The sequence below is a fragment of the Myzus persicae genome, unplaced genomic scaffold (assembly GCF_001856785.1).
Source record: "Myzus persicae strain clone G006 unplaced genomic scaffold, MPER_G0061.0, whole genome shotgun sequence".
Lineage (NCBI taxonomy): Eukaryota > Metazoa > Arthropoda > Insecta > Hemiptera > Aphididae > Myzus > Myzus persicae.
In genome coordinates this window covers 469805-477308 of record NW_019104178.1, presented here as the reverse complement: position 1 = coordinate 477308, position 7504 = coordinate 469805, and positions in this window count along the sequence as shown.

The following is a 7504-nucleotide window of genomic DNA, read 5'->3' as shown; positions in this document are numbered from 1 at the left end:
TGTCCTTAAGTTAAAGGAAATTTACTAATATGTTTTTTTTATTTTAAATTCTTGTAATATTAATTATCTGTTAATAAATAAATAAAAATCATGAATATTGAATGGTCATTTTATTTTTACATGAACAATTATTTCAATATTCTTCAATTTTATACTCAACAAAAAAATTCAATCTCATATTTTATGCAGAAGCAATACAATTATAAAACTAGCCTATAATTTTATTCAGTGCAATATGTAAAATAACTTTTACTAAAATTATATCATATAATATTTATATGATTATGAAAATAATTTAATAATTTAAAAGGTATTGTCAGATGGATGGAAAAACCAACATAAGTATGTTTAGCCAAATTTTTATATTATTTAAAATAAAACATTTTGATATGTTTTACTTCCAATATTTTGGTTTGATTTTTCTAAATCACTTAGATTTTATTTTATCATTTACCCAATACCATTGTACTATTATACGTGTAAGATTATTGGAGTGAACTCCTAAAATATTTGAGTTCAAAGATCTACATTTTTGTACTTTTCTCTATACAATTTTAAGTTCGAAGTCCCCTGAGTTTATTTTGTATTCCGATATAACATCATTGCGGCAATTCCATGAGTTATCTGAGTAATGAATGTTTTATTAAAGAACATCTTCAGACAAACTAATACGCATTATTCTATTTGAATACAATACACTATACCATCGTATTCTAGAAGCTAGCTCTCCATTGTGATTTGTAAAACTCATTTTGTATTATTCATAGAAACGCACGATGTATTCATAAAAGAGACATAATGTATAAGTACACATAATATAACAATAAGTAGTATAATATACGTATATATCATACTTACAAATAATATAATTGACTGAAATGTATATATAGGTTAGTGTCGCGATTTTTTTTCATCGAAATTAAATGTTCAATGATAGCCGTTCAAACTACCTATTTTAAAGTTTAAAAACAATGAAATAAAATAATTTTACTAATGTAAGTATCGTAGCTTTTTCCAGGTTTTCGTGTTCTGATTCAAACAGCTCTAATTTACATTTTATGATTTTATTGGTCCAACCACTACAAGTTATTTACCTACATATTATAATCCTGTGATTTAAAAAAATATATACATAGTATTAATACTACGAAATAAAATACCACGAATACACTAATAATCGATTAGCATCACAAATAATAACGAACATTTAATTAGGCACAATAAGTCAATAACTATACTATAACTGCTAGAGTAATCCCAAAATTGTCTTTCGTTTACAACAACAATGGTAATTATAACATTGTAGCAGCATTATAAATATATATTATAAATAGCGCACACCTACATATTGGAAAGAAGGAAACACTCCTGCAGGGCTTGTGGTCGGCCAAGATTACCATATTGCATTGTTTTGGGAGTTAAACTTTTGAAAACCTTTGCATTTAAAATAGCAGAATAATCTTTTTGTTTTATTTCTTTAGTATAGTTTTAATTTTTTTTTAGTTTTTTGTTGTTTATTGCAAATTTGTTGTAAAAACAGTTCGTTTGTTGGTCCGCAAACATATTAGATAGCTACTTAGAGTTTCTGTATCCTATTTATACATAACTTATTTCATATACTTCTTATATTAGGTACCTATATATATATATATATAGTATTATTAGTATATATGTAGTATCTGATATATATGGTTATATTATGTACCTACACATAGAACAAATACAAACTCAATTGAAATTGATTTATGGGAATTGAATTGGGATGGTATTGCTCAACGCGATTGGGTAGGTAAACCAACGCCATTTTTGTTGAGACCACAAATAGATAATATTATATTGATACGTTATCGACTCGATTTTCACTGCAGCACTTATTGTATTCTACAGATTATTAACTTTGGTTCAGACCAATATTATCGTATATGCAAAGCCACCTAACCGTAAAACAGTTTTATTTTACGACATTGTATTTAAATTTAACCCAAGTCTAAGAAACATACATTAACATACCTATCTACAGAAATCTCATTACATATCTTATCTTACAAGCCATATATAAATGTAAAAAAAAGTATTATAAAGTACAGGATTTTCGTGCTTGATTACAGCAACTGTCGCCCGTCGTAATAATTTTATTTTTTTTATTTTTATCAAACATATTGTTATTGTAGACTAAGATTTGTAGTTTGATTCTGTATTCATCTAAACTACTAAATATTAAATGTAAAAAAAAAAAAAAACTTACATTGTTATAAATACGTTATGTAATTTTAAAAAATGGATGAAAACAATTAAATATTTATCGTACTACGGTACGTATTAGGTATCACAACCATTAATGGTGCATCAATAATTAGAAGGTTGGTTACAAATTACAATATAATATGTCTGTAGATGTATATAAAAATAAAAACAGAGTCATTGTACTTTGTCGTTAATTATAATCCTGGAGGAAATTAACTTTACGTATATATTCTACAGACAGTATAAACTGTAGAAGTTTAGTGTGTAATAACGATTGATAGAAATAAATATATTTTGTCGTTTCAAACTTTGACGATAAAATTTTATTTTTGTCAAAACTCATATAGTTTGGGGATTTACAAATCGAAAGTTAAATGCTTTAAGTTTTGGAATGTATTATAATTATACGAAAAAAATGTCTACTATCTAATAAAATATTACGTGGGTTTTTTGTGGGCTGTTATTAATCTATTTAAAAAAATCCAGAGGAATAATAATAATATGTAATACATCTGAAGATTAACGAATATAATTAAGATATTTTCACATTTCAGGTTATTAGTTCGGTAAGAATACGTTCAAATAATTTAGGTATTTGTTCAACAATTGAGTATTGTTAATGGCACTGTCCATAACCTGCCCATTTTGGTTTTTGAATAGATCTCCCATCAAAAATTATTAGTTCCATCGGACAGCTTACATATAAGTATTATGTAATACTTTCAGTATCAAAAAGAAATTATTTCCTTTCTGCAGGTCGCCTACTCAGAAATTCCTGAAATAGGGTTTAAATCGTTTGTTATGACAATGTCTGCGGTGATGTGTTGAGGTCAACTGTAAAATAACAGGTTAAATCTTAATCATAGGCTATCCTCCAGTAGCCCGCGGGTGATCAATGTACATAGCCCATCAATGTATATATAATATTATCAATCAAATACCGAATTCCGTTAAAATTGAATAGCTGTAGACGTTGGATTATTTATTGTATAGTTATTTTATACGAAACAGAGGTAATAATTAGCCAGCAATTTTATACAAACCTAGTGCTGTGCAGTGCAGTGAACGGTTGCTTAACCCGGTGATTTGAATTTAGAGGAGTAATAAAAAATGAAAAAAATGAAAAAAAAGAAAAGCGCTTACCTATAATATTTTCTCTCTATTTGTACAACGGACCACAGTCGAATTTCGTTCATTTAAAAATAAACAATCGCCTGTGGTTTACATATTCTTAAACATACTCACAGCATAAATATAATATATATGGGCATAAACATATCTATTTATGAGCCTCGAAGTTTTTTTTTTTATTTTGCGTGTGTGGTTAGGAAGGAGTGTAAAGTGTGGGAGAGGTGCGTGGGATGGGTTTAAACCGTATGGATTTCGGGCACAACGTGTTCTATTACGGAAGTGAATATTATGTTATTATTCAGACATTGTAACCAGTTAATTCCGTTTTCGTTAATTAAAAAAAAGAAACAGACCGAGAATTTTAGTTGATGATAATATTTTAAACTAGTACCTATAGTTATAATACAAGAGTTTGAAACAATTTTTGAATACAATTAATTCACATTTTTTTTTCGATTTTATCATAATATTCAAAAACTAGGTCATGCTGATATGCTGGGAATATTATAATTGTTATCATAAATGCGAGTGCTCAACGATTTAATAAAGATATCAAATAGAGAACAATAATTAATTAGTTATAAAACCTAGGTCTTACCTATAAAGTATGAATTAACAATTTATAATCGAAATTTAAATTGCAATACAATAAATACAGAGAAGAAAATAATGTAATTTTGATTTAATTTTAAATTAAATTTATAGTGTTTTTTAGTTTTCGAACTGAATATCTTTTAATACTCAATTACTAATAATTAATGTTCTATATATATATACGTTTTGTGTGTTCCAATAAAGTTGGTAGGTACTTACTAATCAATAAAATTGCAATTATGTTCAAGTATGTCCTTGTCTCGTCCTGCGCATACATACCACAACGATAATGATGGATTGATGAATCATTACAGTACATAATTATTATAAAAGCAAAAGACAATCGAGTATTCATATATGCAGATTACGTTCTGATTAATAATAATATTGTGTAGATTATACAGATTTTAATACATTGAAGTTAAGATTGTATTAAATTATGATTTTTCATTTTGTCATTATAATATTCACGATAAGAATATGACTTGCGATGTGTGATTATAGAACTAAAATTACTGTGATCGCTGATTGTATAATATGTAAGACGGAATACAAAATATATTATGCTTATATTACATTATGTTGTTTATATTTGTCGAGCACGGATTACGACCATAAAGATTTCATTTAGATTTATAGAACTCATATTATGTACATTATATAAACGATGTACCTACTTCAAATATAATGCACAGAATTATTTATGTGCGTATCATACATAATGTAATAAGTATGAGATTTGGAATGATATTAAGGATAAAAAAATTCAATTTTTCATTCGGTTGGTTTTGGTTACGGTATTGCGTGGATTATTATTGTGATACATAATGTAACGAAAAGTAACAATTTAATCTTAGACTATTGTATTACATCAATAAATGAACAGTAAACACATTCTAATATAATTAAAATAGTTTTTTTGTAGTAACAGGTGTTGTTATATATTTTAATAAAAATGTTATAAGTTTGTATTTTTATTTTTATATGAATTCCAAATAAATAAATATGAAATATCGTTGCCAGTTATATTTATCGTTTATTAATTTTGTTATTGTTATAAGTCAGCCTAATTGTGTTAATAGTATATAGCTATAAAGTATCAATTTAAAACATAATTGGCGTTGATAAAAATTAGATCCATTAAATATTTATGAGGATTAAGAATATATTCTAATATAACATTGAAGCATAAAAGATTATTAATTGGCTATAGTGACTCGAATATAATAATATTATATGATTTATTTGGTTGTTCAAAAAATATCTAGTTTGTACAAAAATGTGTTATACCTACTCATAAATAATAATTTAACAGCTCTGCAAAACTTAATACTGTGTAAAATTGTATTCTACCTTATTATAGGATTTTCGCATAGTTGAAAAGGTATATTTTAGTATTGTATTCATTTTAATAAAATTAGGAACTAAAAAACTAAAAACCAAAATTTTTTTTAATTACAATAATATGAAGCATTCTGTTTGGTTTTCGAATTGATGAAAAAGACATTTAAAAAGGAATTAATAAAGAAATATTTATACTTTCATTATTATTATAATATTATTCGGTACCTACTTTGTTGTTATTTTCTTAAATCTTAAATTTATAGTTTTTAGAAGGAGGAATATATTGTTACATCTTAGGATTTTATCCATTTTAATAAAACTAAAAAAATTAAATAAAAATATTATTTTTATTATGAAAAACATCAAGTATTTTGTTTTATTTTCGGATTGATGATAATGAAACTTAACAAGAGAATTATACAAAGAATTTGATCTTATATTGTTACATTGGTGGGTAAAAAATGGGAAAATCCCAGTATTTTACATAATAATTGGGATAAACTAACACAAATAGGCAAAAAACGGGAATATTAATTTCAACATTAGTTTTTCGAAGTTTTTTTTCCAATTTATGGTAATAGCTAACTATATAAATATAAATAAATATAAACTATATAAATGTCAGTATGTTACTGATGATAGACAAAAATAACTGGGGACGTAGCTCTATTGTTACCAATTTCATCATTCAGTAACGTTTGTAAAAAAAAATAATATTTTGAATTCGGATACTATTTAAAAATTACTTTAGGAACTACAAGAAACTTTGAGGTATAATGTTTTTATACTTTTTGTCCGACTGGGAAACTACTATTAGTAGTAAATTTAAAATTTTTATAAAAAGCTCTGCAAAATTAATTAAAAAATGTAATTGTGTGCAGATAATGATAATTTAAGTAATAATGGAGTCTTTCATGTTTCTATCATTTCTATCTTTTAAATAACAACAAATATCAAAAATCGTTTGAAGGTAATCGCCATTTTACGTTTGAACATAAGTAACTGCTGATTCCTATGATATTTATAAAAAGTTAATGTGGCTTTACACATAACTTTAAATAGAACAAATAAATAACAATGGGAAATCTTATTTTAGATTTTAATGCCATTAGTATGAAATTAAAAATTAAAACAAATAACATTATGAAGAATAGCCTAAAATTTGAAATGTAAATAAATAGTAGTAAATAAAAGCTTATGCCTAGTAACATATAGAATGTTTACAAGAAGTATCCGTCCATTGATAATTCGTTTTTGAATTACAACAATAAAAAAATAAAATAACTGTGTAAATATTTACCTTTTTTAATAATTGTTTTTATTTTTTCCCCATTATTATGAAAAGTGCTGGCATTTTTATCTCTGAGCCCCTTCCCTAAAGTACCGATTATAGATTCAATTTGCTGGTTGTTACTAAGAACTACCCACAAAATTTAAAATAAAATCTTTTTACTGTTCCCAAATATTGTTATTGCAGACAAACAAAGAAAAAAACCACACATCATTGTGAAACCAAAATCGCTCTACTCAAAATCTATAAAACAAGAATTATTTTTTCAGGAGATTTAAAAATAGATGATTCATGAAATATAGTCAAAAAATTTGTATTTTTATAAGCTAAGTACTAAAATATTTGATGTTCTTAAAAAATAAAATATAAATATAAATATATATTTTTTTGGATGCTTGTTAGAAACACCGGAATTGGAAAGCATTTGGCACGTGTTTTTGCTTCTAAAACAATGCGAATGTGTACATGTAGTATCAAACCAATAGTTTATGTAAATATATCTGACTATATAGATATTTTATATGGGGCCCCTATGGTATTGCTTGTAATGTTCACTTTTAATGGTATTTATAGGTACTCATCATGCGCGTCGTTTATCAAGAAAAAAAGGGTAGGTTTGCTTAGTTAGGACGTTTGTCAGTACTGTGTAAAAAGTATGAAGACGATATTCTCGCCGAAGGTACTGAAATTTACTCATATTATTATTAGTTTGTGGTAAAAACTTGAGTAGCTTACTTTTATCGACCTCACCTATACCTAACCCGTCTAACGATTTTCATTTTTTATCACATGTCCATATCATTACAGTGATATTAGGATAATCGTCACGGGAAATACAACACGTACATAAATACAACCAATGAAGTATGTATAATGTGTACCGTCGGCAAAACGTCCAAA